The sequence below is a fragment of the Protopterus annectens genome, chromosome 8.part0, assembly GCF_019279795.1.
Source record: "Protopterus annectens isolate FY-2018-M chromosome 8.part0, PAN1.0, whole genome shotgun sequence".
NCBI lineage: Eukaryota > Metazoa > Chordata > Ceratodontiformes > Protopteridae > Protopterus > Protopterus annectens.
Window position 1 is genome coordinate 879,803,093 of NC_056741.1, and position 21,596 is coordinate 879,824,688.

The window sequence follows — 21,596 nt, forward strand, 5'->3', positions numbered from 1 at the left end:
TTGGCTTTAGAGAGGGCTTTTACAACCTGCTCTCTAGAGATACAAGGTGGGGGACAGATGAAAGAAATGTCATGAGGTATGTGCAGTGGGGACAGGTGAGTGAAGTTTTCACAGAATCTGTCAGCTAACAGGTTTGATATGCCAACAGGATCAGTGTATGTGGCATCATTAACTACCAGTTTGGCACAAATCTGGGTCTTACCTTTTAGGCTACAGATGTAACTAAAGAATGCCTTACGATTGTCCTTAGTCGAGGACACTAATTTGGATTCGTACTTTGTATTGGAGGAATTACAAGATGTCTTATTTGCTTGTTTAAGCTGAGGAGGGAGCATTTCCAGTTTAGGGCACACTCCCTCTTACTTTTTGACAAGAATTTCTTCCTCTTAACGTAAAGCCTGTTAATGGCGGTTGTCCACCAGGCAGGTTTGCTCTTCCTTGAGGAGCTTGTTTTGGTCCTATCAGGTATGGCCATGTCAATGCAGTTATACAGGTGTCTGTAAAAAGCACTAGTGTAGGATTCGGCATAGTTGCCAGTTACATCTGTGGGGGGGGGGGTGCAGTGAAGCTATTTATAATCCCTTAGAAGGATATAATCTGCTTTGAAGAAGTTGTTTAGTTTAATTGCTGGTGTGGGGGGGGGTCCAGTGTTATAGTTCCTTTGAATGACATAGATTTGTGGTCAGATCTGACAATAGAAGACCTCACAGTGCAAGTGATACAGCAGTCCCCCATATTGGTAAACATCAGATCCAAGACATTGGCACCACCCAGCTGGGGTGTCCACCAGCTAGTCCAGGGCATTGGAGTTAATGAACTTGGGGTACCTTTGGGAAAGTGAGTTTGAGCATGAGTAATTCACCCAATCAATGGATGGGTAATTAAAATCACCCAGAACCATGGTGTTCGGATGTATCTTGATGGATACCAGTAGATCCAAGTAGGCAGAGTGGGTGTCTTGATTCAAGGAGGGGGTCCTGTAGCTGGCAATGACTTGAATAAGTGTCCTACCAAGAGTTAGTTGCACCTGAAGTGTCTCCAGAGAATCATACCGTTTAACCAGTCTGGAAGTGCATTTATCTTTAATGAATATTGATACACTGCCTCCTTTAGTTTTCATGCCTTCCATTCGTGGTCTGAATGTGTGGTAGGAGGTGTAACCTGGTATGGCTGGGATGCTCTTCACTGCCTTGAACAAGTCTCTGTGACTGCACAGATGTCAGTATCTTCCAAGGTGAGGACTGCTTCCAGTGAGTGCAGTTTCATGCTAAGACCCTTGTGTTTAGCAGCAAAACCTTGAGGCTGGTTTTTGATGAAATTTTTACATTGGGAATTTTGTCCTTGTGACATTGCATAAAAAGACAGTATGGGGGTAGCAAGAGCCTTTTCCAGTAGCCAAAATCCCAGGGGTGACCATCTCTGGCAAAGCATCAAGGTCTATTGATCATGTCATCCCAAGCTGACAGAAGCTGGATCCCCTTAGAATGACACAAGAAACTAAGCCAATTATTGATGTCAATCATTGTGGTATCATCCTAAGTGAGGGTAAAATGCTGCTCAAGGCTAGTGACATACCTACCTGTGACACAGAGAGCTCAATCATGTCTCTCCTAATGTAGTCTAGGGAAGTACGTCTCAAGTTGTTCACAAAAACATGTACTAAACAGAATTATAACAGTACTTGTTGAGAGACATCAGTGCCTGCATGATCTGACAAATCTTGGCATCAGAAAGACAGCTGACCACGACTCTCTCCTTGCTCAGCCTGAAGAGGAGGATGTCTTGTGTGTCTCACTATGGAGTCACCTGTGACCAAGATATTTGGAGTGGATGTACACTGCCGTATGGGCTTTGATGGTGAGACACTTGTGTTTGTGTCATTATGTGCATTGTGTGTTTTGAGTGTTATGATTGGTTTAGTATCTATGTGTTTTGGAGGTCTCTGGTGTTTAGGTAGATTTTTTGTGCATTCCTCCACATATGGTGGTCTATGTGTATGCTTTACTCTACCATAAACACATTTTATATTATGTTACTCTAAAGGGGATTGAAGAAATTAAGTTTGTTAACAAAAGTGCTCTTTATGATAATTTGTTACTTTGAAGCTATTCCATTGGACTAGTTCACTCCTACAAAGACACTGTATCCTTTTAAATGTGACTCTAAATTAAAAACTATAAAGAGTTCTTTGAAAAATTAATTTTTAGTTAGAATAGCTAACCAAAACTGGAAAGGAAATAAGACTTACCTATTTGAAGATGCTCAAATGTCCTTACTAAGCTTACAACCAAGGAGATCAAAGAGAAGCCAGCACTGATAGAAGATCAACAATGTTCACTATTATTTTAGCTTTTCCCCACATATCCCAAGTGGAAATTTGCTTTCACATATTCGGTCATCCAAAGTGGTTTTAAAAGTCTCTAGGTTAGTACTCTGCTTGATACATAAGGACAACTCCAGAAATGGGAAAATAATAAAATTTATTAATAAGCAGCTTGTGTGGCTCAGTGGACTAGGGAAGTTAGCATGTGTTATGGCAATGATGGTTTTATTCTGGAAGTATCCACATCTTTACCAGGGCCATTAGGCTAGTAGCCTCCTATGATCCTATACACATCAAACAGAGTACCTCGCTGACCGTCTTCAAGCACAACTTTGATGAGTGGATGGAAAACCACAAATTTGTCCCAGGGGTTCCACCTGTGTCACTCACTGACAGGGGTAACAGGTGCTGATTGAGTTTTTTTTTTTTGGGGGGGTGGGAATAAACTCTTGGCTAGGCTTGAAATGGCCCCAGGGCCATTAGCCTAGTAACCTCCTATGATCCAAGTAATATCACTGGACATGCAGCCTCTTTTCATTGCAGATCCAAAAGTAATGTCCAGTTAAGTGACTTGATCATAATCAAACATCAAGCAAATAAAGGCTATGGAAATGAAAACCAGGACTGCTGTGGGGGCTATGGAAATTAAAGCCAGGACTGTTGCAGGGGCTATGGAAATCATAGCCAGGACTATGTCTCCCAGCACATTGTCTTAAATCTCAGCACCATTGTATGAAAAATTATACCGTTCCTGCGTCAGGAGACTAAAATTTACCAGATTTAATAAAGTAGATATGAAGGAACCAACCTTTCATATCAGACTAAATAAATCTACGAGGACAGCCTGTTTCCCTTTGTTCACTCAGTGATCATCTTGGATTCCACTTCTGTTTTGATATCATTTTTTTTTTCCATAATAAATTTTTATTGATATATATTTTCAAAATACAATAAAATCACACACATAATTCACTACTATTACTATCAAAACTATATACAATATCTACATGAAATGCTTCCATATAAAAATCGTCATTATTCCAAAAAAGAAGACACCAGGGAAGAAAAAACAAAACCAAAACATTTGTAGAAGTACTTTGCGTCCATACATATCATGCATATTTTCAAAACCTTGTTTCCTCCACATATACATCCAAACTTTAATATATTCCTAATAACAGTATTATGCTAATATAATGTTAAAAACCTTTTCCCATATTTTCGGGTTATTAATATTTTTGTTACTTTGCTTCAGGAGTATATATCATTTTTTTTTAATCTGGCACAGTGCAGTCCAAATAAGAACAGTCACTATCTTGAACTACAAATGTTTTCAAATAATTAACTTTTCATGATGTCTTTTCTACTATAGATGAAATAGGCAGCAACCAAATAGGACCATCTCTTTCTCTCTTTTTAAATATTATTATTAACATAAAATGAAAATCACTGATAGTTTATAGCTTTCAACACAGCGGTAAAGTTCTGATTTTAAAATGTTCTTATCCCAAGATTCTGTATAAAAATGTACACCAAAGGCCTTTGTTACAGCCATTTAAGTTAGTTAGTATAAGTCCTGGGAAACAGCACTGTTCTGGCTGAATTAGAAGACAAACTTACAAGGTTTCTTTTTCACTGTCAGCAAATAATCTGTAATCAAAAATCGGGAAAACTACCTCTCTTTAATAATGAGTTTGTGTAAGGAGTGTCTAATAACTGTAGAAATGACAATGAAATATATTGCTTTAGTTATTATTGATAACATTTTAATTTTAGGTAGGAGCTTCTACTGACAATGAAGGCAAAATATGTGTTTGAAAAGTGTGATCCACTCTGCATGCTGGAATATAGCCGCTAAGTAGTACGCTTTGATTAGAAATAGGGACATGGAAAAAGCTCCAGTTGCCGGTTTGGACCTTTGTAAGGACATGGCTAGAGAAATGCACTGACAAATTGGAAGCTATTATTTTAATGTATTAGATGATGAGGGAAACGTACTCACACGCGAGGAGAGTGTGTTGAGCAGATGGAAGGAGTACTTTGAGGGGCTGAGGAATGAAGAGAATGAGAGGGAGAGAAGGTTGGATGATGTGCGGATAGTGACTCCGGAAGTGCAGTGGATTAGCAAGGAGGAAGTAAGGATAGCTATGAAGAGGATGAAGAATGGAAAGGCTGTTGGCCCAGATGACATACCTGTGGAAGCATGGAGGTGTTTAGGTGAAATGGCAGTGGAGTTTTTAACCAGATTGTTTAATGAAATCTTGGAAAGTGAGAGGATGCCTGAGGAATGGAGAAAGTGTTTTGGTACTGATTTTTAAGCATAAGGGTGATGTGCAGAGCTGTAGTAACTACAGAGGGATTAAAATGATCAGTCACAGCATGAAGTTATGGGAAAGAGTAGTGGAAGTTAGGTTAAGAAGGGAGGTGATGATTAGTGATCAGCAGGATGGTTTCATGTCAGGAAAGAGCACTTCAGATGCGATGTTTGCTCTGAGAGTGTTGATGGAGAAGTACAGAGCATGTCAGAAGGAGTTGCATTGTGTCTTTGTGGATTTTGAGAAAACATATGACAGGGTACCTAGAGAGGAGTTGTGGTACTGTATGAGGAAGTCGGGAGTGTCAGAGAAGTATGTAAGAGTGATACAGGATACATACGAGGGTAGTGTGACAGCGGTGAGGTCTGCGGTGGGAGTGACAGATGCATTTAAGGTGGAGGTGGGATTACATCAAGGTTCAGCTCTGAGCCCTTTCTTATTTGTAATGATGATGGACAGGTTGACAGACAAGATCAGACAGGAGTCCCCGTGGACTATGACGTTTGCAGATGACATTGTGATCTGTAGTGTGAGTATGGAACAGGTGGAGGAGACCCTGGAGAGGTGGAGATATGCTCTAGAGAGAAGAGGAATGAAGGTCAGCAGGACTAAGACAGAATATATGTGTGTGAATGAGAGGGAGGATAGAGAAATGGTGAGGATGCAGGGAGTAGAGGTGGCGAAGCTGGATGAGTTTAAATACTTGGGATCAACAGTTCAGAGTAATGGTGAGTGTGGAAGAGAGGTGAAAAAGAGAGTACAGGCAGGATGGAGTGGGTGGAGAAGAGTGTCAGGAGTGAATTGTGACAGACGAGTACCAGTAAGAGTGAAAGGGAAGGTCTACAAGAGGGTAGTGAGACCAGCTATGTTATATGGGTTGGAGACAGTGGCACCGACAAAAAGGCAGGAGTCAGAGCTTGACGTGGCAGAGTTGAAGATATTAAGATTTGCACTGGGTGTGACAAGGATGGACAGAATTAGGAATAAGTATATTAGAGGGTCAGCCCAGGTTGGAAGGTTTGGAGACAAAGCCAGAGAGGCAAGATTACGTTGGTTTGGACATGTGCTGAGAAGGGATGCAGAGTATATTGGGAAAAATATGCTAAGGATGAAGCTGCCAGGTAACAGGAAAAGAGGAAGGCCTAAGATAAGGTTTATGGATATGGTGAGAGAGGACATGCAGGTGGTTGGTGTGACTGAGCAAGATGCAGAGGAGAGGAAGACATGGAAACAGTTGATCTGCTGTGGCGCCCCCTGACGGGAGCAGCCGAAAGAAGAAGAAGAGAACACAGTATTCACCCTTATTAACTGTAGTTTTCTGATGTCCCTTCCTAAATCTAATGCCACTCATACCAGGAATAATAACAAGATCTAGGAAAATTAACTGTAAATAGAGAATGCATTACTAAAACTAAAGGTAAAGCAACCAAGTAACACATACAGATCAGCTGGACATTGTCTCTTTTTTATGAAACAAATGAGAAGTGTTAACTTCTTATGGTAACAATTTAAGGAAATAATAATGCTCAGTGAGTACTAATTACTTACTATAGTCATGCATGACACAATCAAAAAAGCAGAAGTTTTCTTGTTAACAAGAAACAAATGCAGTTAAACATAAAACATTTAGACATTGGTTACAGCAACAGTACAGAAGTAACTGATCATGAAAATGTAGCTGATAATGCCTACCTTAATTTTTCCCTTAGTACTGTAGTCTAGAAAAGAAAAATAAACAGGGTTATTTTCAAAAATAGTCAGTATCAAGTTAATGATAGATATGTTAAAATCAAATACTTGAAACTGTAAAGGACATTTTTCATTTCTAGCTTCTGTGAAAGAGGTCAAACCAGCATAGTTATTTTAGAAGATGCCCACTGCAAATTAAGTCTAACAGAAATTAAGTGGTAACTGTATTGTCTTAGATTTTCTAAAAACAAGACCTTTTAAATTAATTAACACAATCATCAATAAGCTATACTTCCATTCTTTTGTACTTGATCACCCAACTTCTAATATAAAATAAAACTACAGTGTTTATTTTTTTTTGCATTTTAAATAATCATACTTTGAAGACTTTCATAATCTCTCATCATGTTTGTTTTTCACAAAATGCTTTTTTACCAAACAGTAAAACTCTTATTTTCACCAGCTAGTTCTTGCAATCTATGCTCTGCTACTTTTTCAATTTAATTTCACAGAATTAATGTGCATCCACACTGGCACCAAACATTTTCTTCATAAGTGTTTTTTTTTTCAGAACCACTGTGTTTCATGAGGTTAAAAGACAACTCCACCCAAAGGTATTTTTTTCTTTATCAAAGAGTGTTTTTTCTACCCTTTAATCCAACCTGAAGACTGTCAAGAAACCAAGAAAGCAATTTAAATGTAGGAGAGGTGAACAGTATAGGGAAGTAATCTGAGGTAAACATCATTACTTTTCAGAAAAAAATTAAAATCTGCACAAAGCATGTAACTACTTTATAAAAGATTCATAATGTTTATTTTTTAAATAAATCGTATCACAGATTTGGAACTGATTTTAAATGGATAAATACAGCAAACAGAGTTTTTCTCGTAAGTCTTATTTTTTTCTTTTTACATGCTATTGACATAAATGGAATGAGCAGACAGGATGCCAAAATGTGAAATCTAAATAAAAAAAGAAGCTTGGAGTCTTGAAAACTGATATTTATCTCTAAAGTACTGCATTAACTGTGAAGTTCCAGTGTTGCCTTATTCTAGATGCACCTTTGGACATTTTTGCGTGTACTGGGAGTATTCTAAATTCAAAGTGCAACTTTTGCAAATTCAGCTAACCTTTGCCTTACTTTTGCAGTGCGCAGTGGACATTTTGGACTGAGAAGTCACTGCCTGTGAGTCTTCTACAAATGCAAAATGTTCTTAAAAAGTAGTAGGCAGATTACAGTACATCTTCAATTAGTATTAGTAGGCACACAATCAAGAGGTAGTCTGTTTTTAACTGCTTCCTGTCTGCTCACACCTTCTTATTTTGCCACATGCTCTTAAGACCAATAATCTCTCATATACTAGCCAATGCATCATATATTAACTTTTGCCTGTACAGAAAATCATAGAACCATAACATTGGCCATGCAACGTATTAATTTCAGCCCTAAACTATTTCTCTATGCACAACATTCTGGCTTTGTGTGAAATCTCATACTTTTTGTGCTGCTTGACATATCCTCTATGACATTGTGTAGGGCCAAAGGTATAGCTAACTGCCAGGCTTTTTCAAGCATAAACAAAATAATTAGGTATGTCAATGACTCAATGATCCCAGCTAACGAGTCAGTAAACTTAAATAATGAGTGCACTCAGTTGATTTATACGTGTATAATAAAGATATAAGAAATAAGAGACTTCTCACTTCATCCAAAAATGTGACTCGGAACTACAATGAATCTGAACAAAAGCACTAAACAGCCTAATCTTTCAAGCAAGATACTGAGATGTATCATAAAATGCAAGGTACTTATGTATTATCGCAGCCACGTTATTTATGTTATTGAGAAAGGAGTCATTGTGTTTTTGCCAATAGTCAGATTAAGGAATACTCAAGTAACTACACACCTAAACATGCAGATATCCTGTTCCTCATGGCTACACTGTCCACTTCACACATTCACGCAGTCAATGGGGAGCACAGAGGAAATACTTCACAGCAAAACGGCACAGCGATATAATAAATCTTAAATGCCTTGCAAAGGAAGGCAGTACTTCCCCAAGAAAAGAGATCAGAAAGAGGGGATAAAGTAACATGTTATTTAAGAATATGCTTTTCCATACAGCATAAAATGACAACATTGAAACCTCAACAATTAACATGTTTCCTCTGTCTTTATTTGCTTACTCTTTAGAAACGAGCATGGATAAGACACATCCATAATATTCAGTCTCACACTTTGCAAAAAGTTCATTATGTTCTATAAAGCATGCTGCTACAGTATTGTAAAATTCACAGCGTGATTTTTCCAGTTTTATTTGCATACTATTTAGAAAACAGTATAGATCGAATGCATCCATACATTGTTTTTCCACATTGCAAATATTCTAGTGTAAAACGTGCTGTCCTGCTGATTACAACACACACACACACACACACACACACACACACACTTGGTCAAAATAGTAGGCAACTTCAGGTACTGCAGAGGTCATCCTGTGAGATATCCCTTTCCTGGTTTACAGGTTATTTGTTGAACATGGCTCTTGTACGTGGTGCACATTAAGGGTAACTCAGCATAGCACCATCAGATTAACTTCAGATCTCTGCTATTGCTAAGTAGCACTTCAATAACAACGTGGTTGCGATAATACGCAAGTACCAAATGCAAATCTATTACAAGACATGGCCATTAACTAAAACTGATGTGCTGCAAAAGTCAAGCCTTAACAGAGACAAAATGTAACAAGTTAAGGTATTCTCGTGGCAAGTCAGAGGAAAGACAATAAGTACTACAGTAAATGTTTTATTCACCAGACTGAACTGTGCTCCAATAAAATTTTATCAGAGAAGCAAAATCTTTGAGTGTAAAATGATATCATACCAGCACAAAAGCCAGCATTATGTCACTTGGAGACGTACAGTAGAGAATAATAATAATTCCTGTGATGGGGGACTATTAGTACCGCAGAAAACATCAAAATATAGTGAAGGAAACACTTTTTTTTCTGTTTCCTTGGTGTAAGTGCACTTTGAATCAAAAGAGATAACCAAACTATTCATACAGTACTACAAATCCCATGAAAAATGGGGCTTCCTACACTTATAATGTTAAAGGGATCTTGCAAAGATCCTATCACATACTTGTAACTTTTCTTTTAACATTTAATCATTAATTTACTGACACCTACTTTATCCTACTCAGGTTGTAGGGGAACTGGGCAAGCTCAGAAAGCAATGGGCATTAGGAATTGTAATATTCCTGTATAGGATACCACTTCAGTACAGGACACACAACATCCACATACCCAACTGGCCACCAGTTTACTTTAATACATACTTTAATGAACATATGAACTATTTTTTCTTAGTCAAGTTGTGTATTATAAAGGATACAGTACCAAGGGCTGATGTACCTGCCATTGCCCAACCTGGCAATGATCAAATAAGTGTGAGCTTGACAGCCCAAGCGAGGAAGTGTCTGTGGGCTCTTATTCATTCTATGCAGGGGAAAGCATCAGTGCTCTAGTGCTGAATTTTTTATGCTGTCCAAGATGGCATCTTTGTGCAGAAACCACAAAGTAGGTTTTTCATTGTGTGTTGCTCTTTTTTTCTTTTTCTAAGGTGCAGTCTTCAGAGTGAGAATAATAAAGTAAAAGTAATTTTTAAAAAAAAAACCCCACAGAGAAATACTATTTAGGACTGAAGAGAAAATATGCAGGAAAGTAAGAGAGGCTGGATAGAGTCAGGCAATGCAAAGGTTAACATTAAACTTCAAATTAATGCAGCTACTAACCATTTGGTAACAGAAATTGAAATAAATTCTGAGATGTCTGTTTTTTTAACCACGAATGAACTCAACACACACTAGAATTTTTGGGCTGTGGCAATTACGTCTAAGTTAAGAAAAGGTAATAATAATGTTTGGAGAATGTACAGTTGTGTACACTTACCAGAAATGTAGTCACTGTTGCAGTCCTGACTTGTAGGATTTCCTGTACTGTAAGCCCTTGGCCGGCCTGACTACAAGAGAAAAATCTCCCTCCTCTTTAGGCCGGTGAACACCCTGTCCAATGTCAGTATGTTTGGGTATATAGGGAGCCAGCTGACACCATGACATCAGTTTTTTTCTTGCCAACTAGAAGGTAGGAGCCTCTAGGATGAACAATAAGCAAGAGGTCTAACACAAACTAGGCCAGGCAGGCAGATCACACAGAGAGTCCACTGTCTTGGGAACAAGATAGAAGTAGACTACTGTCGTAGGCAAAAGGGGAAGGAGGGAGGGAAAGATGACTGCCACAGTGAATACACTTGAACATCTACATTTATGGTAAGTGTACACAAATGTACTATGTTCTTTGTGTTTCACTGCTGCAGTCCTGACTTGTGGGAGATGAGGGTGGAAGGAAGATTATGAAGAGGAGAGGATGCCCTGCAGGATGGCAGTGGCAAATCTTGCTCTAAACCTGGAAAAGGCTGATAAGTGGTAGCACTTGGTAAAGGTATGCACAGATGACCAGGCAGCAGCTTCCAAACTGTCTGTGGTAGGGACCCCTTTCAGAAAGGCATCAGAGGTAGCAGTGACCCTGGTAGAGTGAATCCTGACATCTTCAGATGGCTTTTTATCCTGATGGCTGTAACAGACAGTGAGATATCCACTTGGAAATAGTCTGTTTGGAAAATGGTTTCCATTCAGAACCAGTGACAAAGGACACAAAAAGTTGGTTTGATTTTCTGAAAGATTTAGTTCTGTCAAGATAGTATCAGAGCTGTCTTTGCACATCTAAAGAATGAAGGATTCTCTCCCCCTGTTTCTGAGGATTGGGAAAGAAGGTGGGCAGGTATATGGCTTGATTCAAGGATGTGTTTCTGACCACCTTGGGCATAAAGGATAGTTAGTCCTGAGGGATACTCTCTCTGGGTGGAAAATGAGAAATGGTTCCACTGCTATGAGAGCTTGCAGCTCAGAGACCCTCCTACCTGAGGTGATAGCCAGTAAAAGGGCAGTCTTCCAAGTTAAAAATTTTAGGTCAACAGAAACTGCCAGTTCAAAGGGTGGTGGAGTCATTTTTTCCAGAACAAAACTGAGGTCATAAGGAGGAGTGCATTGCCTCCTGGAAAGTCTGATGTGGATCACTCCCCTAAGGAACTGTTTCAGCATGGGGTGTGAAAAGATAGGACAAAGAACAGAGATGTGGCTGAAATGTCAGAGGTGTGATTTTTGATGGAAGAAAAGGATAGGTCTCTGTCAGCCAAGGTAGCCAATTAATCTAAAACAGCATAGATATTGGCTGAATTAGGATTGAGGCCTTTCTGCTGGCACCAGATGGAGAATCGTTTCCACTTTACTGAGTCTGCTTTCCTAGCACTAGGCCTTCTAGCTTCTTTGAGAATGTCTTGAACTTGTTTGCTTAGGGCAAGCTTGAAGGAGGATGCTGAGGGATTATCCAGGCTGAGAGTCAGAATCTGCAGATTGGGGTGCACAATCTTCCCCTTGTCCTGAGTCAGAAGGTCCAGTCTCAGAGATAACTGCCACGAATTTTCATTAGTTACACCTAGTAGCAGAGGGTATCAGTGCTGTCTGTGCCAGTCTGGGATAATCAGAATGATTCTTGGGCCCTCTTAACTGGCTTTTAGGAGGACCCAAGGAAGAAGAGGCAGGGAAGAAACACAAAGGCAAAGGTGGGTCCAAAGAAAGGAGAAAGCATCTGTCTTCCAGGCTGTGAGCAATTTGCTCTTGGAACAGAATCTTTTTAGTTGAACATCTTCTTTGGTGGCACAGAGGTCTATCTGTGGGGTACTCCACTTCTGGACTATGCTGAGAAATGTTTCCTGATGCAGATGCCATTCATGGGGATCCATCAGGTACCTGCTGAGGTGATCTGCTAGTGTGTTTTGAACCCCGATATTGTGTCATGAAGTGCAACACCAAAGAGTGAGCTGTCTCCCAGATCTGCATAGCTAGTTGACAAAGAGTAAGAGTGGGTGCACCTCCTTGCTTGTTTATGTACCACATGACTATGATGTTGTCTGTTTTGACTAGCTGGACCTCTGGTTTCTGGTTTTTTTTTTTTTTTTTTTAAAGCTACTGCGCCCTTTTGAACTGCCATCATTTCTTCCCAGTTTATGTGCTTGGCTCTGACCTGAACTTCCCATTTGCCTTGGGATTTAAGGTGTTGGAAATGAGCTCCCCAGGCTGACTCGAAAGCATCTATAGTTAAAGTTTGACCCTGAGGGGTGAACCTGAAGGGGAGACCCATGTTCTGGGCATAAGCCTGTGACCCCCATTCAAATTCCTCCTTTAGGCAAGGGACCATCTGAATTTCTGTCTCCAGGGACTGAGTTCTGGCACCACAGATTTTTTGAGGTACCACTGGAGCTTCCTCATGTGCAGCCTTGCCAGAAGAGTCATGAGGATACAAGCTGCCATGTAGCCTAATACTCTGAGGAATTCTCTGGCTGAAAGACATTTGTCTCTGCATAATATTTTGGAAATAGAGTCAGAAAGTACACCTTTTCTGGAGGGAGAAAGGCCTTTTGAAGGGAAGAATCCAAAAGAGCCCCCAGGAGAACTATTCTGGTGGATGGGTCTGTGTTGGATTTATGTAGATTTATGGTGAACCCCAAGGAGGTGAGGAGGTTCACAGTAAAGGCCAGATCCCTGAGGAGCTTTGACAGACTTGTGGCTTGAATAAGGCAATCATCTAGATAAGGATAAATTTGGACCCCTTTTGTTCTGCAAAAAGCGATCACAGGGGCTAAGTACTTTGTGAAAACCCTGGGAGCAGTACACAAGCCAAAGGCAGATCAGAGAATTGAAAGTGACTGGTACCTGCTCTGAAATGTAGAAAGCTTCTGTACGACTCCTCTATAGGAAAGTGTAAGTAAGCATTATTTTGATCCAGGGTGACCATTAAGGCCTCGACTATCATGGGTAGAAGCTTTTGAAGAGTCAACATTTTGAATTTTGGTACCAACAGGGACTGAGTGGACAGGTCTGGAATAGGGCCCCAAGAGCATTCTTTTCTGGGAACCAGAAATAGCCTGGAGTAGAACCCCTTTCCTCTCTGGTGCTCTGGGACTGGTTCCACTGAGCCCTGTGAGCACAGACTGAGAATTTGAGAGACGGCCTCTTGTGACAAAGGGGGATAATGCCAGCACAGCTACCTGGAATTTTGTAAATAATTATATGTTGTTTGTGAATATCAACATGATTTACATAAGATGCCTGTGTTACAAATGTATTAGAACTGTATCCCCTATGTATATCAAACTGGTCTGTACAGACATATGTGTTGAAAAGCGTATTTGCAAAAGGCTTGTGTTTGAAATAGATCCACAATATGCCCTGTTGGAAGAGAAGAGAAATGTGCATGCACTATTGTAACTGTTTAAATTTACATATTTAAACAGCGAAAACTGGAATACAGGAGGTTAACTTCAGAAAAATAGCTGAAATTAAATTACTTTATGGCTATGCAGTAAAATATGGTATACTTCAGTTTTCAATAAGCTAGAGACACAGAGTCTATGCTGAGAGGTTTTCTGCATCATATTCAGAGTGAACTAATTACTAGTTTTGAAATGTGAAGGAATGCAATTGTTTTATGACTTCCAGCATCTGCCAAAGACCTGAGGACTATGTATTTTCACAGGTAGATGCTAAATATTGCCAAGCTTCCAGCAGTGGGGGTTTCACCTGGGACAGAGTCAGATGACAAGAAATGATGTCATTCTGAAAGCTATCCCAGCAGTAATATTTGAGATATTAATTTGAGAACTCTCTGAGAGAGACAGTGCATTCTATATTCTGTCATGGACCTGCCAACAACAGGAACCATTCACCACACATCTGCCTTGCTGCTCTGATGATGTAAGTTACTAGGTGGATAGTATAATTCTCTTACATATAGTCAGGAATATAGCAAAGCTTAGTTTAGACATTTTTCTTTATTTGAGACTGTCCTGCAATGTTGTTTTAAATACTTCCTGTGATTTTGAACTCTGATGTCACTGTGAATGTATACTGTGTATTTTCTTGTTCTTTTACTATTTATTATTACATATATTTAAACCTTTCATTATGGATGATCTGTCTAGAGATATTTACATTTTGAGAGTACTTGGTGACACAGTGTGGGCCACTCCTAATAGCCTTGCCATTTGTATTAATATTACACAGTAAGATTGGACACGCATTATTAAGGGCCTTAAAGTAGCTGATAAGGAGTTGGCTGGTGGCCATGATAACTACCTTATAGTCTGGACAAAACTAGTAAACCTGTGCCACACTTCCCAGATGTGTGTGTGTGTGCGTGTGTGTGTGTGTGTGTAAATCAAACCTCAAAGAGTGTGTGTGTGTGTGTGTGTGTGTGTGTGTGTGTGTGTCAGCTACTTAGGCAGGGACACAAAGTACTGGTTGGACAGAGAGGGTACTGGAGGTCTTGGCCACTCAGCTGAGATCTCAACTCTATAGCTGTGCCAATGGAGAGTATTATTGGGGATCTGGAGAAAGAGGGAGAAACCAGCCCCGGACTGACTGTGGTCTGTGTGTGCTCTTAAGGTAAATTGCACTTGATGCAGAGAGCTGCACCTGGAAATACTGTGTGTGTATGTCCCCTACTGTTGCCAGTGGTGAGGATTGAGGCTCCTTGATTACTTTGTCCAGTGATGGGTCATCACACCTCTCTTCTTTGATTTTGTGGAATACCTGAGAAACCCGAGAATCTTATTGGCTCGTTTAAAGTGAGTATGTAACCATTTCAGATAATATTCAGAACTCACTTGTCTGAAGTGATGAGGGACCAATTTTCTTTCAACAGGGACAGGCTTCCTCCTACATTTTTAGGAGAGGGTGGGGGCAAAGGGAGGGGAATGGGAGAGTCATTGCTGCTCTCTGCTAGGATCCTGTGTCCTAAAACTCTCCTGCCTGGGGGTTTCTGAGGTCCACTGTGTGGGCCTTTGGGATTGGTGCTGTCTGAGGTCTTTCACTCCGGGGTTTTCTTTGCTTGCCTTTAGACTGAGAGGGAGAGAGGATCAGTGTTTAGTGGGAACATTTCTACTAAATCTAGGAGGCTGAACTTGGAGGACTTTTCTTTACCTTCCATCTTTTTGAGCACAGCCTCAGCTTTTGGCCCAAAAGGAAGTACTAATCCAATGGTGCGCCCAAAAGGTTGGACTTGACATGGTTTGGGAGGGACTGCTCCCTAAGCCAAGCATGCCTTCTAATGACAGAACCAGAGACTGCAGCTTGGCTGGATGCTCCATAGCATCACAGCCGCAGTTTAAGGAATACCTAGCCACCTGGGAGGTAGAATGGCAAAGGTCCAACAATTCCTTGGAAATGTTCTTGTCCTCCAGAGAAGATATATTTTGTTTTATTTGATCTAAAATAGTTTGCTGGCATTTGATCATAGGAAACTGGCAGTTAAGGCTCTGATGGCTAGGGTAGCAGAAGTGTAAACTATATTACCAAACCTATCAAGGGTCCTGTTTTTTATCAGCAGGTAAAGGATTTTTTGAAGAGCTAGCCCTTGCTTCTTTGGGTCCTGAAGTGAAAACCTCTGGATCTGCAGAAGAACTCTTGAAGAGGTATTTATGTAAGCCCAACATCCTATACAACCTGCCTGATTTTTGAGGATATGGGGAAGAGAAAGAATCCATAAAAACAACCTCTACAGCCTCCAACACAGGAGGAATTGCCAAAGGTTTGTGTTTTAGTAGGTCAAGAAACTCCCTAGCCTTCTTTTTGTGATTGTGGGTATTCCTGGGCCTTCCACTGGAAATGTTCTCTCATGACATGGAGGGGTTTCCCCAAAAGTGATGTCTACAGGATCGAAACTGAAGCTAGATTTTCTTCAGAATCTGAATCTTCAAATGAAGTATGGAATGATCCTTCCTCAAAGACAGATTCCTCCTGGTCAGAATCCTCATCAGAGTCAGGAAGCTCAGAGAAAACATCATGGGTAGGATCCCTCTTCCTTTTCCTTGGGGAAGATACCAAAGGGGGTTGCTAGCTCTAACTATAGAAATAAGGTCTTCAGCTAACCTCACTAGGTCTTGCTGATATCCCTGTGCATGGGAGCTGGAAGGCCTTGGCATAAGGCCTGAGGTAGAACACTTCTTAGAGGTAGTTCTGGCCTTGGGCCTAGTTATGTCCATAATCCTGATGCCAATCTCTCTGTTAGGATGAGCTGATGCAGGCTGATGCTGCAAAGGGACGTCACTGGTAAAAGATTGCTCATCAGAAGTAGAGGTCTGCTGAGCAACCCTGGACCCAATCAACGATCAAAGAATCGAGGCCTGTGTAGAAGCTGAGGGACCCAATGGCATGTTGGACTCCAGACGGGTCTCAGCAGATGCCTGCTCCCCCACAACAGTCGTAGAAGGGGGCTGCAAAAAGACAGAGAGGGTGCTGGAGGTTGTGGCTTGGCCACTCAGCTGAGATCTTAACTCTACAGCTGCGTCGGTGGTAAGTCTTACTGGGGATATGGAGAAAGCAGCCCCAGACTGACTGTGGTCTCTGTGTGCTCTTAAGAGAAATTTCACTTGATGCAGAGAGCTGCATCTGGAAATACTGTGTGTGTACTTCCAGTGTACGTCCCCCACTGGTGCCAGTGGTGAGGAATGAGGCTCCTTGATTACTGGTCCAGTGGTGGGTCATCACAACTTATATCATAACATTGGCTGGCTCTCTATATACCCAAGCATACTGATGTCAGACAGGGCATCTGCCAGCCTAAGGAGAGGGAGATTTTTTATTCTGGTTTTCAGGTCGCCAAGGAGTTACACAGCAGGAAATCCCACAAGTCAGGACTGCAACAGTGAAGCACGAAGGACATAGGGATTCCTCTTCCTTCAACCAACACAGTAGTGGTTAAAATACAATATTTCTGTCATCAGAGACTCCACTGTGAGACACACTCATGTTCAATAATCAGATGAGGCAACCAGGCTGCTGAGATGAACAGGTAAATTCGCACTGCACTTTATTCCAAAAACACACAAACAGTAGAAGTTAAGTGCTTTCATCCAACTATGGACTTCATTAGAACTACTGCAATTACAACAACACACCCTTTTACACAATTAAGATCACACGACTAAGACATACCTCTCAAGTGTACCTCATTGGGTTTCTTGAAGTTCCACATTAAAAAGGTCTGTAACACATTCAGTTTTAGGAATTTTTTTAAGTGAAATCCATGGTAAATAGAAATAAATTATATTAACTCATTAAAAGATCTTCTTTATCAGTAAAACCAGCATATTTTAACCATCCTATGGCCTTCCTTGCTGAAGTTGTTAATAAGCCATTAGTGCATGTTGCCCATTTCTTCCACATTATGAGGGCTAGTGTTCCTCATTTTGGAGATGGATGGTTGAGATGTATGGACTAAGATCATGTTCAAAAAATAAAAGACATTTTATATATGAAATTGCATACCTAAAATGAACATATGTAAAATGAAATAAAAAACATTTTTTAAAAATAAAAATCTTATTTTTTAACTAATACTAATAAATAGTTGTGCAACAATGCTGGTATTAAATAAAATGTAAAATAATTCTACATTTAAATAGGAGCCATTTGTTAAAATCCACAACATTAAAACAGGAATGACAGAACAAGCTTCATTGAGACCTGGGGGCACTAGGGCATTTAACCTAAATTGCCACATAAGCTCCCTCACCATCAAATGGTCTTCAATAATTTTGCCCCTCATGTCCCTTTGAAACTGTTCAACAACCATAAATTTAAAAGCATGTGAAGGACATTTTGTAATGTGTCTGCATAGGACATTTGTCTCCTTGCCCCTACAGATATCTCTTGCATGTTCATACATCCTCTCTTTAATCTTCCTAATGGTTTTCCCAAAATAAAAGGTTGGACACTTTTGGCAAACAGCAACAAAGATAGCCCAATTAGTGTCACAGTTGTATCTACCCTTAATGTTAATGGTACAACCATTGATCATTACACTCGTACCAACCTGGACATGTTAACACATTTTACAATGCCCACATTTCAACATACCCTTAATGTCAATCCTGTTACAACTATTAACACTGTATTGATCAACCTTTTCCATTAAACCCCTGAAATTGGTATCCCTCCGAAATACAATGACAGGTTTATCACCTAACAAATTGCCTAACTGGACATTAGAAGAAATGATGAACCAATTGTGTTTCAACATTCTCATAATATCATAAGAGTCAGTTGAAAAAGTTAACACACATGAATTTTAAAAGTCACTTGCGGGGAGCCCGAGTCTAGTATTACCTCCCAATGTATTCCACCCACATTTTGTTGATGTAATTCAGCATCCTTAAAACACAAAAGTGGGGCGTAAACCTTCTGACCCTCCTATTTATCACTTCTTCCTTAATAGGATTCACAAAGGACCAAGGGTACCCCCGCTTCAAAAACATGTCTAATAACTTGTTAACCTCCATTAAAAACACATCATCATCCAATACCATTCTGTCATCCTGACTAACTGGCCTTTAATCACAAACTTTCTCTCAGTCATTGGGTGAAAACTATCAAAGTGGAGGTAACTATTTAGAAATGTGTGTTTGTGATATATATTGGACTTCTAGCACCCACACTCCAAATCCTTATAAATAGTTACATCCAAGAACTCAATGCTGTCAACATTAAAGTAATGACCAAATCTTAAAAAAGAAGTTGTACTGATGTAAGTAATAAATTCATTTAATTTCCCTATATCATCTTGCCAAATGATAAAAATATCATCCAAAAAACAGGTGTATAGGGAAAAGGAATCATTGTAAACAGAGTTAAGAATAAAAAGTTTTTCCCAATAAGACAGAACCAAATTGGTGAAACTAGGGGCACACGCTGCCACCGTCACCATTCCTGCCTGTAATATTGGCCTTCAAAGAATAAAAAAAATGTTGGATAAAATCATGTCCATTAAACTAACCAAAACATTAACCCTGTTCTGGCAAACTCCTAATTATGTGGACATCCTACAAAAGAGCCTCACTGAGACAGATGCCTGATGTCAAAGCCATGGCCTCAAGCTCAATGCCAAAAAGTGCATTGTCATCCCCTTTGGTAAAAACTCTGTACCATGAACTACCACATAGGTAGTAGTCTACTTAACACCGAAAGTGTGATAAGAGATCTTGGGACACAGGTGGACAGTAGTCTCTCCTTTGATAATCACATTGCCACAGTGGTCAGAAAATCCTGCTATGTGGCACACCTCATCACAAAAGGTTTCTCATTCAGAAAGAAAGAGGTCATTGTTCCCCTCTACTCATCACTCATTAGATCCATTATAGAGTACAACACCCCTTTTGGTATGTACCTCACAAGACATCTACAACAACTGGAAAGGCTACAGAAATACCTCACAAAGAGGATTACTGGCCTCAAACAGATGCCCTATGCAGACCGTCTCAAAAAACTCCAGCTTTACTCCATCGCATATCGCCTACTCAGAGGTGATCTCTGCCTAACATACAAAGCTATATCAAAAGCCAGAACTGTTGGACATGCTCCACTTAAAGAAATCCCAATCCCTCAGAGCTACACGCTGTAGGGACCTAAACCTTGTCACCACAATAAACAGAACATGCTGGAGGGATAGATTCATGTCCCAGAGACTTCTCATACTCTGGAACAGACTACCTATCTATGTCAAACAGAGCTCTTCATTAGCACTCTTCAAGAAAAATCTTGATGATTGGATGGGAAATAGGAAATTCACCCTGGGGATCACTTCTGTGGCTCTGCTCGACAGAGGCACAAGAAAATAATTTTCTAGGGTGGTGAAAGCCAGGGTACTTTTTTGGCTAGGCTTATATAAGCCCTAGGGCCAATGGCCTAGTACCTACCTATGAACATATATGTAAGTCACTTAAAATCTCCTCAAACCACATTAACCCTTCATCCTGTGGGATTACCGAATACAAATTGTATACATCAATAGTAACCAACACACTATCCCTGTTGTATGCCACCTTTGACAATTTTTCCAAAAAGTCCCACGAATCCCAACAAATTTGTGGAAAAGCTCCCACTGGTGAATTTAACCAATAATCAATGTATTTAGCCATATAATAGGTTTTACAACTTGTTCCATCCACTGTTGGCCTAAAAGGTGGGTCATTGATGTCTCTGTGGATTTTGGGTATCCCAAAAATCCCAGATACAACAGGGTATTTACTGTACAAAAAATCGTATTCATCAATAGTAATCTGTCCTTGTAATAATATATCATGCAAGTCAATATCAGTCTTAGAATAAGCAATATTCAATTCATTCAATGAAATCAGCACATAAGTATCTTTGAATAACAAAGACTCCATTCTGTTATTGTAATCCACATAATCCATAACACCACCACCTCCCCCCCTTGTCTGATTTCATGATACGGATAGACTTGTTACTTATAATGTCAATCAACAATTTTTTTTCTTCCATTGTCAAATTACTCTAGTTGTTGTTAGGGTATTTAATAATACTCCAAATGTTTCTGTCATCAATCTGTTCGAAACTAGATAAAACACCATGAAGGAGCGGGTTTAAAGTACTAGACCTTTTTAAGGCTCTGATACCCATCTCATGAACTGAACTGCCCCCAAACCAAACTTTTAAATATAATTTCCGGACATATAGTTTCGAATCCAACAATGTCGGACCCAAAAGCGCCCTGGCTGCTGGAACAAAATGAAACCCTTTTTATGTCAATTCAGTATGTTTCACAGTTAATTCTTTACTAGAGAAATTAAAATAGTAAACTCTTGTACTATTTTCAGTACCTTTTTAACTGCTCCTGTGCCATAAACATCCTCTGACTGTCTCAACTCATCTGCACTAATCATTGTTTCCATCTTGTTTTGTTCCTCCTGCTGTTGAAAGTCTTGGATTTCGCCCCTTGACGCTGATAAAAATCCTCCGTAGAATGCTCATTAGAATGATTATTCTGGTTGTTTTGATTATTAAGACCCTGTGCTTGAATTCTTTCTTAGTGTCTTACTTCCCTCTCGCCAGGGTTTTCATTAGTTTCACCACTGGAATCTGCTCTCACAGTAACTTCCTCCGTACCACGCACAGAATCATCCTGCCCAGCAAAATGAGATCTTGGTCCACTATTGGCTGGATCAGGATAGGCACGCCCACTTGCATAAGCAGTAGCATCCCTTTGAAACTTCCTCCTTTTCCTTTCAACATTTTTAATACATTCACTGTCAACCTTCTTAAAAACATTGTTGTAATTTGTTTTATAAC

General features: G+C 40.0%; 1 protein-coding gene across 6 annotated transcripts in view; it reads right to left on the reverse strand.

Moving 5' to 3' along the window:
• CCDC120 (coiled-coil domain containing 120) overlaps positions 1-21,596 on the reverse strand; it is a 1,397,471-nt gene that overhangs the window by 516,068 nt on the left and 859,807 nt on the right. For all 6 annotated transcript variants that reach the window (XM_044080396.1, XM_044080398.1, XM_044080397.1 and 3 more), the window contains one exon: positions 6,331-6,356. The gene's annotated coding sequence lies outside the window, so the exon portion shown is untranslated. The remainder of the gene's footprint in view (positions 1-6,330; positions 6,357-21,596) is intronic.